Here is a 21,151-nt window from a genome sequence, read left to right on the forward strand (position 1 = left end):
CCCTTGACCGGAATCGAACCTGGGACTTTTCAGTCCGCAGGCCGATGTTCTATCCACTGAGCCAAACCAGTTTCGGCTATTCACTTGATTTTTAGATTCACGTGTTGATAGATATGTATTTGTTCATAATTTTTATCTTTACCTTTTTCTTCTTTTTCCTCTTCTTAGAGAATACCTTTCAGCATTTCATTTAATACTGGTTTGGTGGTGATGAACTCCTTTAGATTTTTCTTATCTGTGAAGCTCTTTAGCTGACCTTCAATTATGAATGATAGATTTGCTGGATAGAGTAATCTTGGTTGTAGGTTCTTGCTATTCATCACTTTGACTATTTCTTGCCACTCCCGTCTGGCCTGCATAGTTTTTGTTGAGAAATCAGCTGACAGTTGTATGGGTGCTCCCTTGTAGAGAAAACTGCTTTTCTCTTGCTGCTTTTAATATTCTCTCTTTCTCTTTTGCTCTTGGCAATTTGATTATGATGTGTCTTGGTGTGGGCCTCTTTGGATTCCTTTTGTTTAGGGTTCTGTGTGTTTCCTGGACATGAGTCTATTTCTTTCACCAGGTGGGGGAAATTTTCAGTCATTATTTCTTCAAATAAGTTTTCAGTATCTTGCTCTCTTTTTCTGGCACCCCCATAATTCAGCTGTTGGTATGCTTGTGGTTGTACCAGAAGCTCCTTACACTGTCTTCAATTTTTTGGATTCTTTTTTCTTTTCTTTTTTTTCTTTTTCTTTTCTTCTTCTTCTTCTTCTTCTTTTTTTTTTAATAAACCTTTATTGTTCATATTATTACAAAAGTTCCTCATTTTTCCCCCCCTCCACCAGGTTCCCACCCCACCCTCTGCCCTTTCCCCACCCCCATTGTCCTCATCCATAGGTGCACAGTTTATGTTCAGTCTCTTCCCACACCCGCACCTCTTTTCCTGAGAATCATCAGTTCACTCCTCTTCCATACCTATGATTCTATTATATTCATCAGTTAATAATGTTCATCAGATTTTTTTTTAATTCTCTTGGTTTTTAGATTCACTTGTTGATAGTTATGTATTTGTTGTTCATAATTTTTTTAAAAATATATTTTATTGATTTTGTACAGAGAGGAAGGAAGAGAGATAGAGAGTTAGAAACATTGATGAGAGAGAGTCATCGATCAGCTGCCTCTTGCACACCCCCTACTGGGGATATGCCCGCAACCAAGGTACATGCCCTTGACCGGAATCGAACCTGGGACCCTTCAGTCCCCAAGCTGACGCTCTATGCAATGAGCCAAACCGGTCTCGGCTGTTGTTCATAATTTTTATCTTTATTTTCTTTCTCTTCCAAAAGAACCCCCTTCAGCAATTCAAATAATTCTGGTTTGGTGATGATGAGCTCCTTTAGCTTTTTATTTTTTATTTTTTATTTTTTATTTTTTATTAGTGAAGCTCTTTATCTGGCCTTCGATTCTGAGTGATAGCTTTGCTGGGTAGAGTATTTTTGGCTGTCGGTTCTTGCTATTCATCACCTTGAATATTTCCTGCCATTACCGTCTAGCCTGCATGGTTTCTGTTGAGAAATCAGATGACAATCGTATGGGTGCTCATTTATAGGTAACTACCTGTTTCTCTCTTGCTGCTTTTAATATTCTCTCTTTGTCTTTTGCTCTTGGAATTTTAATTATGATTTGTCTTGGTGTGGTCCTCTTTGGATTCCTTTTGTTTGGGGTCCTGTGTGCTTCCGGGACTTGTAAGTCTAATTCTTTCAGCAGGTGGGGGAAGTTTTCTGTCACTATTTCTTTCAGTATGTTTTCGGTACCTTGCTCTCTCTCTTCTTCTGGGACCCTAAACTCTAAAACAATCTTATTTTACTGAGTAAATATTAGTGGAAAGGATTACTTGCCTTCTTGAGTAGGCCCTGAGCATTCCTGGTGGTAGGTTGGATTTAGATATTAAAAACCCACTTCCCCACACCATGGGTATAAGATATCTCAAACAAATCTTATTGTAGTGAGAGGGCAGCTGCTGTCGGCCAAGTCTCTGTCTGTTACCTGGGTCCTGATTTGAGCTGGGCATGGTAAGTTAAGCAGCCATGGGGGGCAAGAGACTCCCTCAGCAAGGGTGAGGGTTTAGGCCCCTGAAAAGTTGGGGGAGTGAGAGTCTGTGCCCCACTTCAGTTGACCCCCAAGTTCTCTCCTGATGGCCCCTCTGTGACTGTGCCTGTCTTAGGTTGTTCCTTCCCTGAGGAATCTTACCCATCTCTCGCTACCAGCCATCCTCTGGGGCCAAGAAGGATGATGTGAGGTTCAGTTCTGTCTCCTTAGTATCCTATGCCCCCGTGTCCTCCACATCCAGCTCCAGCCTTAGGATCCCCTCTCCTGCTGGCGGGGCCCCAGCACTGATCACATATCTTCGGGAACCTGGGTTTCTTCTCCAGGGTGGGCCCAGCTCTGGGTAAGAGACAGATCCATGGTACCAGTCATCATGGTCTTTTTTTCTTTTTGCTTTCCCCTTTGGGTGCTTTTGCTTTTTTGTATTTCAAATCTTTGACTTGATTCTTGCGGTCCTCTAGTCTGCTATTAGGTCTCTGTATAATATTTTTTATTTCATTCAGTGTATGTTTAATTTCTAGTTGGTCCTTTTTCATATCCTCAAGGGTCTCGTTAAATTTATCGGCCTTTTCTAGGAAATTCTTATAATTGTGGTTTTGAACTCTATATCCAGTCATTTGCTTTCCTCCATTTTGTTTCATTTGTGATCTGTTTCTTTGTCTCCGCATTTTCGCTGCATTCCTGAGTTGGTAGATAGCTTTGTCTGCTAGGTGTCCTATAGGGCCCAGTGGCTCAGCCTCCCCAGTTACCTGAGGTGGACACTCTTGGTGCACCCCTTTGTGGACTGTGTGCACAGCTTTGTTGTAGTTAAGTTTTGATTGTTGTTGGTATCACTGGGAGGAACTGACCTCCAGGCCAATTGGCTGTGAGGATCAGCTGTGTCTATTCCAGGAGACCTTCTGTGCTGGAGACACCCTTTTGAGACAAGATTTGCAAAATTTAAAAAGCTTCTGTGCTCAGCTTGGATGTGGCAACATCCCAGAGCAGAGCAGACATCCTTGGCTTCCCGTCAGCCCTGTCCTACGAGGTCCCTATGTCTCAGTGTCCTGTGGTAATCACTGTAAACGCCTCTGAGAGAAAGCTGCCCTCGAGTTTCGCCCACTGCTAGACAGTCCAGTTTCTCTCCAAATGAGTCTGGGTTCCCAGAAATACACCCAAAACTGGAAGTTCAGCACAGTCAGGAGCTTCTGTCTCCCTCCCACTTTAGAAGGCCAGCCGCATACTCAGCCACACACGCTCTCTGCTCTCGCGTCTCCATACCTCAGCTTTTGCAGCTCCTTTGAGTCTCAATGTGCTTTTCTCTTTCCTTCTAGTTGCAGAATTTCCACTCAGCCATCTTTCTGTGTTTCTGGATGGTGTCCATTTTGTCTTTTAGTTGTAGTTTTGATACTGTTGTGCAAGGTAGCAGTTTATATGTTTACCTATGCCAGCATCTTGGTTCCTCCTGTTAACTATTTTGGTTTTTTAATCCAAACAATTGCTTGGCAGTTGTGGTCATTTAAACACACCCAGGAACATAGGGGTGCCTGCCTTTCCTCAGAGCACCGCCATGCTGCGTGACGGCAGGCTTTATGGCGCGTCCCCGAAAAAACACACTTTGGGAAATGAAATGTCTAAACTTGTCGATAAGACAGAAGAGCAGGCTGGGTTCTTTAGGCTCTCCAGGCTCTTCACCAGGGAGCTTCCCACAAGCTTCTTTGTGGGGAAGGCAGCTGCCTGCCCAAGCCGTGGGCACTTGGGGCACGCACTTCGCCCAGCGTGGGAACACAGACGGAAGCTTCACCCAGTTGTGCAGAAGGTGGTCAACAACCCAAACACAGTGTCCATTCAAAATATCTTAAAAAACCATAAACACCACTACTTCCACCCAGCCCCCACGTGCATGCCCTGTGCTGGCTGTACTTTGTTAGCAACATTATGCTGCCATTGGCAAAGCTCTAAGCTGAACTCAGCAAAGTTACAACTGTGATTGGGTCTTACGTTTGAGGAATGTGCATGTTGCCTGTACAGGAGTTGCATGGTGGGCCTTCTCTGGGGCACAGAGCAGTGTGTGGTGAGGCACGGAGCGGGCCTCGTGGGGAGCACCGGCTAGCAGCCTCAGGCCAGCCCACCCGCCCACGCACTCCGGGTCCCTAGCCCAGGCAGGAGGCCTTTCGGGGAGTCTGGGAAACACGGCCTGGAACTCAGCGCGCAGCACAGGGAGGCACGGAGACCTTGGCGACTGTGTCAGTGGGAAGTGATCAAGGCATCGCTATCCCTACCAGTGCCCCCAGTGTGCAGCCATGACACCTGGGAGGACAGGACTGGAAGCCAGCAGGTATCATCAGAGAAATACGTGTTTTCTGTTGCTACGTGACAAATGACCCCAAGCTTGGTGTCCTGAAGTAGCCCACACATTAGCTCACCCTTTAGAACTCAAGTCCTGGTGGCTGGACTGGCTTTGCTGCTCTGGTTTCCATAAGGCCAAAATCAAGGAGTCACCAGGCTGTGTTCCTTTCTAGAGACTTCTGGGTTGAGTTTCCAAGCTCAGTCCAGTTTGGGCTGAATTCAGTTCCTCACAGATGTAGACCTAGTCCCAGGCTCCTCCCCAGCTGCTGCTGCTGCTGCTCTCCCCTCCCGAGGCACCTGCATCCCCCTCATGCTCACACACCCACCCACAGTGATGGGTTTCCTCTCACCCTTGGCATCTCTCCTGTTCTGTGCTTTTAGGGTTCATGTGATTGGGTTTGGGCCCAGATGCATCACCCAGCTAATCTCTCTTCTTTAAAGTTTGTAATCTTAACTACATCTGCAAAGTCCCTTTTCCCAGGTGACAGAACATATTCACAGGTTGCAGGGATTAGGATATGGACATTTTGGGGAGTCTTTAGGTGGCGTACCACAATGTCCTTATACTTTTATGTCCTGAAAAGCGTTGTAGCTGAGCCCTGGTGGGTCTCCATTGCAATCTGACTGACAGAGTAAAATTTAATTAATGTTTACCAGTTACCTATTGCTGCATAACAAATTACCCCAAATGTAGCAGCTTAAAACGACAGCCTTCCAGGAGTCAGCAGTCAAATGCAGCTAGCTGAGTCCTCTAGTCCAAGGTCTCTCATGAGGCTACCCAGCTGCAGCTGCACTGACGGGGCTTGGTTGATTTTGGGGCTGAAGATATACTTCCAAGTTTGTCACCTGCTGGCAGCCTCAGAAAGTCCGCCTCCACGTTGAGTGAGCTACTGGGAAGAGCCAGACCCGCGAGCAGCGGAGTGAGTGCAGGAGAGGGGCCTGTGTGGAGCCCAGCTTCCTCCTTTTAACTTCCTCCCAGGTCTCCGTGCACGTGCCCGTGGTGTGTGCACTCACAGAGCGTTCAACTTGCAAGCCAGTACTCTACTCTCACTGAGCACCTCTGCACCCTCCCCCAGCCCCGGCAGCCACCACCTACTCTTTTTATCTGACTGCTCTAGGAATGTCACGTAAGTGGAGTCTGACATTATCTATTCTTGTTTTATTCCTGGATTATTTCACACCATGTGATGTCTTCAGGCTCATCCACAGTGCAGGTGGGGTTTCCGCAGCCGTTAAAGCTGAATGACGCCCCGTGGTGTGTGGACCATCTCCTTCCCCCGTCCATCTGCTACCGGGCATCTGGGTGCTTCCATCCCTTGCGTGTTGTGAATAATGCGGCTGTGGGCACAGATATGCAAATATCTTTGCAAGATCCTGCTTCTAATGCTTTTGAATATATACCCAGGCCTGGGGCTGCTGTAAGTTCTATTTTTATTTTGGGGGACCCGCCATATTGTTCCCACAGCCGCTGCACCATTTTATATTCCCACCAATGGTGCCAGCGCGGGCCTGCAGATGCTCTGCACTGTCACCACCGCTGTTATTTTCTGTCTTCTTTTTCCTCTGATGGTGTGATGTGGTGGGGTGAGGGCATATCTCCCTGTGTTTGTCTGCATCACTAATGATGAGGGATGCTGAGCATCTCTCACAGGGCTATTAGCCATCTGTGTAGTCTGTTCTTTAGATGGAAGCCACAGTCTTTCGAAAATCAAGGTACATGCCCTTGACCAGAATCAAACCTGGGACCTTTTAGTCCACAGGCCGATGCTCTATCCACTGAGCCAAACAGGTTTCGGCCAAAGCAATTAGTTTTAGAATCCCTGTGGGAATCGGTAAGTTTTAATGAAAAAAGAAGTTGCCATAGTGAAAGAGGCCAGGTCCACAGAAAGATGCCCAGAGGGCGACAAGGGTCCAGCAAGAGACTGGCCAGCAGCCCCAGAGGTTGCCATAGTGACAGAAGAGCCAGGTCCACAGAAAGATGCCCAGAGGGCGACAAGGGTCCAGCAAGAGTCTGGCCAGCATTCCCAGAGGCCCCCTTGACCCACCCTGCCAGACCCTCGGGTGGTCTCTGAGGCCTTGGTCTTCTTGGGTTCAGCTTCAGTCCCCGGTCCACAGCGGAGAGTGCTGTCTGCTGCCACCAGCAGGAGAAAGGCTGCTGTCCTCCCTCAGGCAGCCTCCTCTGAGCCCTGACTCCGCGGGTGTGAGCTCCCAGGACTTCTGGGTGGAACCACTGGTCTCAGCACCTACAGGTGTCCTTCAGCTCTCCTAGGCCAGTGGTCAGCAAACTCACCAGTCAACAGAGCCAAACATCAACAGCACAACGATTGAAATTTCTTTGGAGAGCCACATTTTTTAAACTTAAATTTCTTCTCACGCCACTTCTTCAAAACAGACTCTCCCAGGCCATGGTATTTTGTGGAAGAGTGACACTCAAGGGACCAAAGAGCCGCAAGGGCTCGAGAGCCATAGTTTGCTGACCACGGCCCTGCTCGTCTGGGAGAGGTCTGGGTGAGGCACACAGGGGCTGCCGGCAGGAGGCCCTGTGGGCAGGATTCACCGGTGAGCTCCTCTGGCTGCTGTGTGGTGAGCAGAGCTTCCAGACGGTCCAGGGTAAGACAGACATTCCCAGAGGGAAAAGTGTGTTCTTAGGCGCGGAAGGTGTGCTAGGCCCTCAGTTAAGCAGCACAGCACTGCAACTATCGTTCTATCGGTCTCACTTCACAGGTGAGGACGGGGGCCAACAACACTCACCGCTGAAGTCAGAGGACCTGACATTTGGGTCCTGGGATGCCATGCCGCTCCGGGCCCCTCCGGAGCAGAGCGCTCGCCCTCCAGCCCTATGCGGGCACAGGGAGCACCTCAGGTTCCTGGAGAGAAGCCGGGCCTGGCCCTACTCCCAGGTGGCACGCTGACCGCGGGGCCTGAGTTACAGGCCAGTCACATGGAAGGTGCTGCCACTCGGACACGGATCCCTCGAGTGGGGCTGGTTCCCTCTGGATACAATGCAGAGGCCCTGCAGCCCCCGGCGTGCACCAGCCCTGTGGTCAGTTCCAGGCAGGTGGGCTGTTACTCCTGCAGGCAGCAGGGCAGGCCCTGGCTCAGGGCTGGCCTGGTTGGGAAGGGGCCAGGGAGCCTTCATGAGCAAGCTCTTCCATATTCAAGGGGAATGATGAAGAGGGCCCGGCAGCAGGCCCCGGATTGGGTGAAACTCATCAACCTTCCCTCCCCAGAGCCTGCCCCGAAGCTGACAGTTCTGCCCCTTAAAGAAACACGCTCATTGGCTTGTCATGAGCTCTCTGCACTCGCTACTTGCTCATGGGCCGGCCTTAGGTCTGGGCAGAAAAGCCACAGGCACGCACACGTGTGTGCACAGGAGCACATGCACAGTCTGCGCACACACAGCTCCTGCCCCACACCCTCCCCCAGGCCAAGACCGGGGTTGAGGTTCCTTCAGGGCTGGCCCTGGAGATGCCGCTGACATCATGGGTTTAAAACCAGTCCTTGTTCTTAGGGGAATTGCTTTCAGATCAGCAGGTGGATCTGGGTGGCAGGACTGTGGGCTATGTCTTTCCTTCTTTTTAAAAATGTATTTTTATTTAGTAGCTTTTCCATACTGAGCACGAGCCCCCTGTGTAGTAAGTTATTTTTTAACACGAAGATGAGACTGCCTTTTTCATGCTACAACTGTTTCCAATTCTCACTTACCCTAGAACAAAAGGAGGCATGTGTTGTCTTGGAGGCGTGGTGGCAGGATGGTCTGATAGCCTGGGAGCTACTGCACCCAAGTTTAGATCCCAGCCTTCCAGAACTTTCTACTGTGGGGACATTGGACAAGTAGTCTGCTCTCGCTGAGCCTTCCCTTCCTCGTCTGCAGCACGACACAGCAATAGCACCTGGAAGATGATGAAACTGAGGCACAAATGTCAAGTGAGATCATCATTGTAATTCACAACTGAAAATTGGCCTTTGCCCTGGCCGGAGCTCAGTGGTTAGTGTTGGCCCACACACTAATGGGTCTTGGGTTCAATTCCTGGGCAAGGGCATGTACTTCAGTTGCAGTTCCCAGCCCTAGTCAGGGCTCATGCGGGCAGCAACCAATCTATGTGTCTCTCTCACGTCAATGCCTCTCTCTCTCTCTCTTTCTCTCTCTCTCTCTCTCTCTCTCTCTCTCCCCTCCCTTCCTTTCACCCTCTCTCTAGAAATCAACGGGAAAATATCCTCAGGTGAGGATAAACAAAAAAGAAAGGAAGTGGCAACTTCATGTCCACACAGAAAGAAGAGGACAGTAGCTCTGGGGCTCGCACGTGGTCAGCCTCGCTGGAGCCTGGGGTGCAGCCAGGCTCGCACGGCCCGTGCGACTCACGTTTTGAGAGTCACGCCTGTGGGTGGCCTCCCAGCTGACCTCTGTAACCTGCAGGTGCTGCAGAAATGACAGCCTAGACTTCTGAGGCTGGGCCAGAAGGACACACTGCCTCGATCTCTGGGACCACGCAGTCTGCGGAAGCCAGCAACCACGCCACGGGCTCTGTGACCTCAGGGGCACAGCCCACCAGCTGGCCGTCTGAGCACCTGGATGCCGTCTCCGCCCATCTTCCGAAATACGTCCTCGTCCTCGGCCACCACATCTGACGCAAACCCAGGCGCAGCCCCTGGGCCACTCCCTGCCTCCAGACCCACAGACCGGGAGCACAGCGTTCGGTCACCTCCAGCTTCTCAGCTGAGAGCTCTCCATGCAGCATGAGGCTGGCAGGCCTGCAGCCGCAGCGGGGGGAGGGAGGGGTGCACGGGCTCTGGGGAGAGCCACTCATTCCCAGCCAATTCCCTTTCCTGTCCGATGAGGTCACAGGCCTGCGGTGGAGGCGGGGAGACAGGAAGCGGCTTCTCCAACCTCAGGAGGCCTCTGACTGAACACCACAGGCCGCTCATCAGCGTGCGGAGGCCCAGCCTGGCAGGGGTTCGTGGACTCGGGCTCTGGGGAATGGGTCTGGGAGCTCATCCAAGCCTGGAAGGAGGGGAGGACAAACGCACAGCAATCCCGGTAACGCTCCACAGCTACTCCCGGCTACTCCTGGCTACTCCCCGACTCGCGCCCACTCGCCCAGGCTGCGGGGTCAGGAGCCCCTTTCCTCCAATAACAGGACAGCTCTCAGGCTGTCCTGCAGCCTCTGAAAACCCGCCCTCGCCAACGCCTCCGGTTTCCAGAAGACCCCCCTCTGTGGTCAGGGTGGCTGCAGTCATGACCACTGCTGTCCCCGGTCCTAACGCCCTGTCTGCTCGGAGACCGCTCAGGGCTGCCTGGGTGGCTGAGGGGCCTGGGCACAGGCTGGCTGTGGAGACAGGAGGGGCTCCCTGTCTCTGGGACAGAAGCCTCCGCAGCAGGCAGAGCTCTCTTCGGCCTGCAGGGCGCCTCCTGCTTCCCCTTGACCCCCAGGACTGCTCTGCTGAGCACGGCCCCTGCTGTTCTCGCCCCCTCTCCTCTCCGTCTGTCCTTGCTTCGCATTCCCAGGCCCTCTCTTCCTCTCAGCCTGGCATCCCAGCCAGATACTTGTCAGCTTTGCACCCAGTCTACTTGCCTGTCTGCCTGGCACCTCCCCACAGAGCAGCACAGACGTGGCTTCACAATGGACACTGTCCCGGCGAGACGCCCACATCGAACCCTAGCTCTCCCTTCCTATCCCTGCTCCCCAGTGACAAAGCTGAGTTTGGGGAGTGGAGGGGGGTGTTGGACAAGGATCAGGGTGAGTAAGAGACACCTGGGCAGCCCCGGGGGCCTCTTCCAGAGAGGAGGTGGAGGGGGCGGCCAGGCCTGTGAGGGGGCTGCCCGGGGGCGGGAGCAGGCCCCGGGGCCTGTGGAGCTGAGGAGGGAGCCGGGAGGAGGGAGCCCGGAGGAGGGAGTGCTGTGGCTACTTCCCAGAAGGCTCCCCTCGGTCGCTCTGACCTGGAGGCCAGGGAGGGCAGGGCACAGCCTCCAGTGGGTTCTGGCTGATGCTCACTGGCAGCCCCGGCTGGGCCCAGCTCCCTGTGTGCGCTCCTTTCCCCTGAAATTTTGCCACTTGTCCGCTGTGAACCCAGATTGACATCATTTCCCTCCTGTGAGTGCTTGACCAGCAAACACCCGTCTCTGGGCCTGACTGGGCTTTCTTTGCGGGGTGAGGAGTCACAAAACCATGTTGCATTTCACTGCAATCATTTTCTTCTCTTTTAAAGAGAATATTTGTCAGGTCGTTTCTCTGGTCATAAAAGTAATGTGCATGCTCATTGCAAAAGAATCAGGAAAACTTAGAAATCTGAAAGAGGAAAATAAAAATTACACATAGTGACATACCCATAAAAAAGTTAAAAACTGTAGTGTGATTCTTGATAACTTATACTTACTGAATACCGACAGTGTTTTACTGGCATTGCCTTACTGAATCCTCGTGCAGCCCCGAGGAGGGCCGCCCTGTGCCTGAGGGGGGGGGCTCAGAACTCCAGCAGCGTGCCCAGGACTGGGAGCTCACGGTGCGCTGGGTGGATTTTGACGGAGATGTTTATGTCCATACAGTGGCCTATGAGCCTCTCAGTGCATTTAGAGCTTGCCTTCTAGCAACAGCCACACATCTGGAAATGCCACAATGGACAGATACACTAGCATCCTTCTCATTTAGTGGGGAATATTTTACTTTTTATTTATTTATATTTGTTGTTAATCTTCACCTGGGGATATTTTCCCATCGATTTTTTTAGAGAGAGTGGAGGAGAAGGGGAGAGACAATATAAATATTGATTTCAGAGAGGAAGGGAGAGAGAGAGAAACACTCCTACTGGGGTTGGAGCCCGCAGCCCAGGCATGTGCCCTGACCGGGAATTGAACCTGGGACCCTTCAGTCCAGAGACTGATGATGATCTATCCACTGTGCCACACCAGCCAGGGCTTCCATTTCTGTATGACACAGGTATCTACTTCACCAACCTGAGCGAACGGCTCCTCGGCCAGACCAGGACAGGCTGCCACCTACCAGGTGCCCAGGTGGGAGGAGAGGAGAGAACACACTCACAGGCTGCGGGCTGCTGCTCATCTGGCTCAGCAGACACAGCCCCCGGGCAGGGGCAGGGGCAGGGGCAGGGGCAGGGGGCAGAGCTGGAGGGCTGCCCCGGTGTGGCCTGCTCAGGGCTGAGCTGGCACAGCCTGCGTGGTGAGGACGCAGAGGCAGGGCAGGGGAAGTCACATGCACTGGCTGCACATGCCTTTGGGGGGCAGGGGCACTGGGAGGCCACGCAGAGGGAGAGGGTATAACAGTCCAGGAGCTTCTGGGCACCGGCCTTCTACTCACAGAAAACACCAGAGGTGGAGGGGAGGGCAGCAGGGAGGGCAGGGGGAGGGGAGGAGAATGCGGGGTGGGTGGACGGGGAGTGTGGGGGATGAGAATGGGGGTACAGAGGGATGGGAGTGTAGGGAGATGGGGGTGCAGGGGGATGGGAGTGAAGGGGGATGGGAGTGCAGGGGGATAGGGGTGCAGGGGAATGGAGGTGCAGGGGGATGGGGTACAGGAAGATGGGGGTGTAGGGGGGTAGAGTGCAGGGGGATGGGGGTACATGGGGGTGGGGGTGCAGGGAGATGGGGTGCAGGAGGATGGGAATGAAGGGGGGTAGGGTGCAGGGGATGGGGGTACAGGGAAATGGGGGTACAAGGGGATGGGGGTGCAGGGGAATGGGGGTGCATGGAGATGGGGTGCAGGGGGTGGGGTGCAGGGGGATGGGGGTACAGAAGGATGGGGTGCAGGCCCAATGGGGAGAGCAGGGGGATGGGGTGCAGGGGGGTGGGGTGCAGGGGATGGGGTGCAGGCCCAATGGGGAGAGCAGGGGGATGCATGCAGTAGGAGCTGTGGATGCAGTTTTGAAAGCCCCAGCGTCAGGTCCGCCCGCTGGCCTCTCTATATGGTCTTCCTCGGGGAAGCGGGCGGGGCTCCAGGCAGTGGGCCTGGGCCATTCCTCAGACACTCGGGCCGAGCAGCCTGGGAGGAAGGCGGCAGCGGTGGGCACAGCCGTGACTGCAGGGTGGCCGCTGAGGCGGCTGCAGTGGAGACGGGCAGATGGGCACTGTCTGCCTCCGGGCAGGGCAGCTACCGGAGGCCCTGACCGGCCCTGACCACAGGGAGACTCCGAGGCTGGCCTGAGGGTGTCCGGGGAGAAGCACAGCCAAAGAGGGGGTGGGCCCTGGGCCTGGGAAAACACCGTGGGAGGGGCCTGCTCTGTGGTGCCATGGTCCGCTGTGCAGGGACCCCACGCCCTTTGGCCCCGGGCAGTCTGGAGGTTCTCGGTTCGACGCTCCGGCTGCCAGTGCCGATGGCAGAGGGGTGTGATGTCAGGACACCCGACCAGCTCCCGGGAGTCCGGCTGCTGAGGCTGCACGGCCACCCCTTCCTCATGGGCCTCCTCAGGACTCAGCCTCAGCATGTGCCCCCTCCCCACCCCCGGCTCCCAGCCCAGCCCTCCCAGCAGGCTCAGATCTGCTCCGCTGGGACCCGGCCTTGGGAAGCTCCTAACAGACACTCACGGAAGAGTAGGATTTATATTTCTTTGACATTTTCCAGTTTCAAAAGCCATTTGCAAGTGCCAGTACTCATGAGTTTTATTTCTGATACTTGTACCTACAAAAGAAGGCACGGCACGTCTCACAAAGAAAGCTTTGAAGCCATGGGCTTCCGGAAGGAGCACTGCCATGCAGGAAGCCAGTGAGGAATGAATGAGAGGGGGTGAAGTGGCCCGGCCAGCCGCCTCCCGTCCCCCCCCAGGACAGCGTCCTGCCCCCCCCCCCCCCCCCCCCCCCACGGCACCGAGAGCACCGCCCAGCGGCCTGAGCTGGCAGTGTCCGCAGAGGATGGCTGTCACGCTGGTGGGCGGGTCCCTGGGCACCGAGTGGGTGAGGTCGGAGATGTGGCTCAGCTCCTGAGACAATCCTGTGCCCACAGCTCGTCCATCCTCTGTCAGGAAGAATCCTGCCCCAGGCCTTAGGGACGACCGCTCACCTCATTGCACAGGAGGAGACACTTTCAGAGACTCTGTGGTTGGTGATCAAGCACAGCCAACAGCAAGAGTGGAAACAGAAGACTTGGCCAGTCTGAAATGAGCTGAGGGAGGGCAAAGGGAAGACATTTGTGTCTCCATAATCTTCCCATTCAGGACACAATGAGACAGTTTCTGTGCGGTCTGTGCCCCCATAGCCCTCAGCTAAGCCTGGGAGCACAGCTCCTGCTCCACCCCCATCTACTGCTCCCCCTGCAACCCGCCCCCCTGCACCCACTGCTCCCCCTGCTACTCCTGCTCCCCCTGCTTCCTGCTAGCCGCCCCCTGCTCCCCCTACCCCCCTGCCCCTGCTCCCAGCCCCCCTGCTCCCCCTGCTCCTCCTACTCACCCTATTCCACCTGCTCATCCTACTCCCCCTGCTTTTCCTGCTCCTTCTGCTTCCCTGCTCCTCCTACTCCCCCAGCTCCTCCTGCTCCCCGTGCTCCCCCTGCTCTCCCTGCTCCCCGTACTAGCCCTGCTTGTCCTGCTCCCCCTGCTCCCAGCACCCCTGCTTCCCCTACTCTCCCTGCTCCCCGTACTCCCACTGCTTGTCCTGTTCCCCCTGCTCCTACTACTTCACATGCTCCTCCTACTCCCCCTGCTCCTCCTGCTCCCCCTGCTCCCTCTGCTCCCCATGCTCCTACTGCTCCCTGTGATACACCTGCTATCCTAGGTCCCCCTGCTCCCCCTGCTCCCTCTGATCCCCCTGCTCCTCTTGCTCCCCATGATTCTCCTGCTCCCCCTGTTCACAGCCGACATACTCCCCTGCTCCTCTGCTCCCCCTGCTCCCCCTGCTCCTCCTGCTCCCCCTGCTCCCCCTGCTCCTCCTGCTCCCCCTGCTCCCACTGCTCCCCCGACTCCTCCTACTCCCCCTGTTCCTCACCCTCTGCTCCCCCTGCTCCCGTGCTCCTCCTACTCCGCCTGCTCCTACTACTCCCCCTGCTCCCCCTGCTTCCCTGCTCCTCCAACTCCCCCTGCTCCCCCTGCTCCTACTGCTCCCCCTGCTCCGCCTGCTCCCCCTGTTTCTCCTGCTCCCCCTGCTCCTCCTACTCCCCCTGCTCCTCCTTCTACCCCTGCTCCCCCTGCTACTCCTGCTCCCCTGCTCCTCCTGCTCCCACTGCTCCCCCTGCTCCTCCTTCTTCCCCTGCTCCCACTTGTGCCCCTGCTCCTCCTTCTCCCCCTGCTCCCACTGCTCTACCTGTTGCCCCTGCTCCTCCTTCTCCCCCTGCTCCCCTTGCTCCTCCTTCTTCAACTGCTCCCCCTGCTCCTACTACTCCCCCTGCTACTCTTACTCCCCCTACTCCTCCTACTCCCCCTACTGCTCCTTCTCCCCCTTCACCCCCTGCTCCTCCTTCTCCCCATGCTCCCCCTGGTGCTCCTGCTAATCCTTCTCCCCCTGCTCCCCCTGCTCCCCCTGCTCCTCCTTCTCCCTCTGCTCCCCTTGCTCCTCCTTCTCCCCCTGTTTCTACTGCTCCCCCTGCTCCCCCTGCTTCTCCTGCTCCCCCTGCTCCTCCTGCTCCTCCTTCTCCTCCTGGTGCCCCTGCTCCACCTGGTGCCCTTGTTCCACCTGATCCTCCTTCTGCCCCTGCTCCCCCTGCTCCTCCTGATGCCCTGCTAATCTTCTCCCCCTGCTCCCCCTGCTCCCCCTGGTGCCTCTGCTCCTCCTTCTCCCCCTGCTCCCCCTGCTCCTCCTTCTCCACCTGTTCCCCTGCTCCTCCTGCTCCTCCTGCTCCCACTGCTCCCCCTGCTCCTCCTGCTCCCCTGCTTCTCTTACTCCGCCTGCTCCTCCTACCTCCCCTGCTCTCCCTGCTCCCCCTGCTCCCCTGCTCCTCCTACAACCCCTGCTCCCCCTGCTCCCCCTGCTCCCCCTTCTCCCCCTGCTCCTCCTGCTCCCCCTGCTCCTGCTACTCCCGCTGCTCCTACTACTCACCCTGCTATTCCTACTCTCCCTGCTCCTCCTACTCCTCCTGGTCCTCCTTCTGCCCCTACTCCCTCTGCTACTCCTGCTCCCTCTGATCCTCCTGCTACCCCTGGAGCCCCTGCTCCTCCTTTTCCTCCTGATCCCCCAGCTCCTCCTTCTCCCTCGGGTCCCCCTGCTCCCCCTGCTCCTCCTGCTCCCCCTGCTCCCCCTGCTCCTCCTGCTCCTCCTGCTCCTGCTGCTCCCCCTGGTGTCCCTGCTCCTCCTCTGCCCCCTGCTCATCCTGCTCCCCCTGCTCATCCTGCTCCCCCTGCTCCCCTGCTCCTCCTACTCCGCCTGCTCCTCATACTCCCCCTGCTCCCCCTGATCTCCCTGCTCCCCTACTCCTACTCCGCCTGCTTCTTCTACTTTCCCTGCTCCTCCTGCTCCTCCTGCTCCCCCTGCTCCTCCTACACCCCCTGCTCCTCCTGCTCCCCTGCTCCTCCTGCTCCACTGGTCCCCCTCCTCCCCCTGCTCCTCCTTCTCCCCCTGCTCCCCCGGCTCCTCCTGCTCCCCCTGCTCCCCTGCTCCTCCTGCTCCCCCTTCTCCCCTTTCTCCCCCTGCTCCACACCCCCACTGATACCCTTCTTTCTCCTGCTAACCCTGCTCCCCGCACCCCTTCTGCTCCTTCTGCTCCTTCTCCCACTCCTCCTCCTACTCCTCCTGCTCCTCCTGCTCCCCCTGCTCCCACTGCTCCCCCTGCTCTCACTGATCCTCCTGCTCCTCCTGCTCCCCCTGCTCCTCCTGCTCCTCCTGCTCCTCACCCCCTTGCTCCTTCTACTCCTCCTGCTCTCCCTGCTCCCCCTGCTCCTCCTACTCCCCCTAATCCCACTGATCCCCCTGCTCCCCCTGATCTTCATCCCATGCACCTCCTACTCCTCCTGCTCCCCTGCTCCCCCTGGTGCCCATGCTCCTCCTTTTCCCACTGCTCTCCCTGCTCTCCCTGCTCCTCCTGCACCCTCTGCTCCCCTTGCTCCCCTGATCCTCCTGCTCCTCCTGCTCTCCCTGCTCCCCCTGCTCCTCCTACTCCCCCTACTCCTCCTGCTCCCCCTTGTCCCCCTGCTCCTCTTACTCCCCCTGATCCCTCTGCTCACCCTGCTCCTACTGCTCCCATGATCCTCCTGCTACCCCAGCTTCCCCTGCTCCTCCTGCTAACCCTGCTCCTCCTGTTCCCCCTGTTCCTTCTGCTCCTCACCCCCTTGCTCCTCCTACTCCTCCTGCTCCTCCTGCTCCCCCTTCTCCCCCTTTTCCTCCTGCTCCCCCTGGTTCCCCTGCTCCTCACCCCCCTGCTCCTCCTACTCCTCCTGCTCCCCCTGATCCCCCTATTCCCCCTGGTGCCCCTGCTCCTCCTTCTTCCCCTGCTCCCCCTGCTCCTCCTGCTCCCCCTTCTCCCCTGCTCCTCCTGCTCCTCACCCTCCTGCTCCCCCTACTCCTCTTCCTCCCCCTGCACCCCTGCTCCCACTGGTGACCCTGCTCCTCCTTCTCCCCCTGCTCCTCTTGCTCCTCCTTCTCCCCCTGCTCCCCCTGCTCCCCTGCTCCTCCTACTCCGCCTGCTCCTCCTACTCCCCCTACTCCTCCTGTTCCAACTGCTCCTCCTACTCCCCCTGCTCCCACTGCTACCCCTGGTCCTACTGCTCCTCCTGCTCCTCCTGTTCCCCCTGCTCCTCCTGATCCTCCTGATCCTCCTGCTCCCCCTGCTCCCCCTGCTCCTCCTACTCCCCCTGCTCCCACTGCTACCCCTGGTCCTACTGCTCCTCCTGCTCCTCCTGTTCCCCCTGCTCCTCCTGATCCTCCTGATCCTCCTACTCCCCCTGATCCTCCTACTCCCCCTGCTCCCCCTGCTTCTCCTGCTTCCCCTTCTCCTCCTGCTCCTCCTGCTCCTCCTGCTCCCCCTGACCCTCCTGCTCCCTCTGCTCCCCCTGCTCCTTCTGCTCCCCATGCTCCCCCTGATCCTCCTTTTCCTCTTGCTCCCCCTGCTCTTCTTGCTCCTCCTGCTCCTCACCCCCTTGCTCCTCCTACTCCTCCTGCTTTCTCTGCTCCCCCTGCTCCTCCTCCTCCTCCTGCTCCCCATGCTCCCCCTGCTCCCCCTGGTGCCTCTGCTCCTCATTTTCCCCCTGCTCCCCTGCTCTTCCTGCTCCCCCTGCTCCCCTTTCTTCCCCTGGTCCCCACCCCCACTGATACCCCTGCTCCTTCTCCCCACCCCCCTACTCCCCCTTCTCCCACTCCTCCTCCTACTCTGCCTGCTCCTCCTGCTCCCCCTGCTCCCCCTGCTCCTCCTGCTCCTCCTGCTCCTCCTGCTCCCTCTGGTCCCCCTGCTCCCCCTGATCCTCCTGCTCCTCCTGCTCCCCCTGCTCCTCCTGCTCCCCCTGCTTCTCCTGCTCCCCCTGCTCCTCCTACTCCTCCTGCTCCTCCTGCTCCCCCTGCTCCTCCTACTCCCCCTGCTCCCCCTGCTCCCCGCCCCCTTCTCCCCCTGCTCCCCCTTCTTCCTCTGCTCCTCCTGCTCCTCCTGCTCCTTCTGTTCCCCCTGCTACTCCTGCTCCCCCTGCTCCCTGCCCCCCCTCTGGTTCCCCTGTTCCCCCTGCTCCTTGCTCCTCTCTGCTCCTCATTCCCCTGTGCTCCACAGTTTCTGTCTCCTCCTGCAGGAGAAAATGCCCTTTGGCCTTTGGGCGGTCTGGGGCATAAGAGATGGTCTCTCTTGGCAAATCTCAGAACCATTGCAGATGCTGGTAAACAGCCTGGAGTAGGAACCAGGCCAAGGGAATTAAAGAGGGAAGGAGGAAACACTCAGGGGGAGAAACCTAGATTGCGGCACAGTAAACATCTAACTGCATCCTGGCACAACAATTTCAAAACTACAACTAAAATACAAAACGGACATCATCCAGAACCACAGGAAGGCTGATTGACTGGAAATTCTACATCTAGAAGGAAAGAGAATACCAGAGGAGCTGTAAAAGCCTGAGGTATGGAAACAATGTCATATGTGTGGGGACGATGAAGTTGGAGAGGAGGGGGCAGCTGAGTGCCTGGCTGGCATTCTCTAGCAAGAAGGAGATGAAAGCTCTGGACTGGGCTGAACCCCAGTTCTGACTGCACTGAACCCCATTTCCGGGCCAGACCCTGGGGACCCAGGCTCATACGGAGGGAATCTGGGCTATAAGGTGGAAACTCAGGGGAGCAGTGAAAGGCAGAGCTCTGGAGGTGCGCACATGAATGCACACAGAGGACAGACTGTTGACTGTGCTGCTGGATTGCCCTAGCAGGAAGGAGACAAAAGCTCCGGACTGCACTGAACCCCACTTCCAACCCCAGTTCCAACTGCACTCAACCCCAGTTCCAGGCGAGAATCTGGGAATCCAGATTCATTGAGGGAGAGTCTAGACTGTCTGGTAGTGGGCAAAACTCCAGGGCATCGTTCCCTCAGAGGTGCTTGCAGCGAGTACCGAGGGGACACTGAGGGACACTGAGACTCAGGAACCTCATAGGGTGGGGCTGACAGGAAGACAAGGCTGTAGGCTCCACCTTGAAACTCTATCCCATCCAAGCTGAACACAGAGGCTTTTTGCAATTTTCCAAGTCTAGTCGAATAAGGTTGTCTCCCAGCTTGTCTCTCAGACACAGCTGATCCTCACAGCCAATTGGCCTGAAGGTCAGTTCCTCCCAGTGATACCAACAACAATCAAGACTTAACTACAGGTGATGCCATGGGCCACGGACTGCAGACTTGCTTCCTGATGTTGGCTGGACTGTAGGTTGACACTCAATCACTGAGCCCCCCCGGATTAATAAGTCTCAGTGCAGCCTTAGAAACGCATTTCCGTCCCACTCCAGAGATGGCCGCCCAGTGTGTGACGAAGGTGGAGCTGAACGTGTCCCGTGACAGCCTTCTTGACACAGACATTGGGTCCAAGTCGGACCCTCTGTGCGTGCTGTTTCTGAACTTGAGCAGGCAGCAGTGGTCTGAGGCGATCGCACTGAGAGGACTAAGAACTGCCTGAACCCCACGTTCTCCAAGACCTTCACCACTGACTACCACTTCGAGGGGGTGCAGAAACTGAAGTTCGGGATCTATGACATCGACAACAAGACCATCGAGCTGGGCGACGATGACTTCCTGGGAGAATGTGAGTGCACCCTGGGACAGATCGTGCTCAGTAAGAAGCTGCCGCCTGCTGATGCTGAGGAACGGCAAGCCGGCGGGAAGGGCAGCATCACGATTTCCGCTGAAGAAAGAAAGAATAACGGAGTGGTCTTGTCTGAAATGGAAGCAAGAAAACTGGACAAAAAGGACCTGTTTGGCAAGTCCGACCCGTACTTGGAGTTCCACAAGCAGATGTCGGACAGAACCTGGCTGCTGGTGCACCAAATAGAGGTCATTAAAAACAACCTGAATCCTGTGTGGAGGCCTTTTAAAATCTCTCTGAACTCCCTGTGCTATGGAGATATGGATAAAACTATTAAGGTGGAGTGCTACGACTATGACAGCGACGGCTCCCACCACCTCATCGGGGCGTTCCAGACCACCATGACGCAGCTGAAGGCGGCCTCCCGGAGCTCACTTGAGTTTGAGTGCATCAACGAGAAGAAGAGGCAGAAGAAGAAAAGTTACAAGAACTCCGGCATCGTCAGCATGAAGCAGTGCGAGGTCACGGTGAAGTGCACTTTCCTGGACTACATCATGGGCAGGTGCCAGCTGAACTTCACCATGGGGGCGGACTTCACCAGCTCCACTGGGGACCCGTAGTCCCCCGACTCCCTTAATTACATCAGTCCCAACTGTGTGAACGAGTACCTGACCGCCATTTGGTCTGTGGGGGTGGTCATTCAAGACTACGATGCGCTCATTGTTGACTGACCTCTGACCCCGCGCTGTGGGTGCTTGTTGAGAGTCATGGGCTGTGGCGGGCTGGGTTTCTGAGGGTTACTTGGGGAAAGGCATCGGAGGGGCTGAAGTCCAGGTGGCACAGCCTCAAATACGCAGACACTGGTTCTAACATGGCTATATCCTGGGCATCTGTACAAAGTCTTCTTCAAAGTCTTCTTCTTCATGTGACTTTGAACAAGTGTCCACAAATAACGTGACCCAATTGCTGTAAAAGATTTTGAACAAATTGTCAATGGATGGATTTAAATAGGTCCTTTTGGGGGTTTGCTAAGCAACAGGGAAAACATGCATTCGTTGTTCTGTTAGGACCAGTTATTGTCACCTGTTCCTTTACATAAAGCTCTCGCTTGCTGGGAAAAAGACTTAACTACAACAAGGCTGTTCACACAATCCACAAAGGGGTGCACCAAGTGTCCACCTCAGGTAACTGGGAGGCTGACCCACTGAACCATATAGGACACCTTAGCACACAAAGCCCCCCTACCAACTCAGGGAAGCAGCAAAAATGAGGAGACAAGGAAACAGATCACAAATGAAAGAAATGGAGGAGAACAAGTGAGTGGATATAGAATTCAAAACCACACTTATAAGGTTTTTTCAATAACTTCCTAGAAATGGCCGGTAAATTTAGCAAAACCTTCGAGGATATGAGAGAGACCATCGAGGATATGGAAAAGAGCCAACTAGAAATTAAACATACACTGAATGAAATAAAAAATATTATCCAGATACCCAAGAGCAAACTAGAGGACCACAAGAATCAAGTCAAAGATTTGAAATGCAAAGAAGCAAAAATAACTCAACTGGAAAAGCTAAATGAAAAAAGAATCCAAAAATTTGAAGACAGAGTA

At 55.5% G+C, this 21,151-nt stretch overlaps 1 pseudogene; it reads left to right on the top strand.

The window, feature by feature from the left end:
• Positions 1-483: 483 nt before the first annotated feature.
• On the top strand, positions 484-20,579 carry LOC118714007 (annotated as a pseudogene).
• The last annotated feature ends 572 nt before the right edge of the window (positions 20,580-21,151 follow it).

Source organism: Pipistrellus kuhlii, unplaced genomic scaffold, assembly GCF_014108245.1.
Source record: "Pipistrellus kuhlii isolate mPipKuh1 unplaced genomic scaffold, mPipKuh1.p scaffold_m20_p_93, whole genome shotgun sequence".
In the NCBI taxonomy this organism is placed as follows: Eukaryota; Metazoa; Chordata; class Mammalia; order Chiroptera; family Vespertilionidae; genus Pipistrellus; species Pipistrellus kuhlii.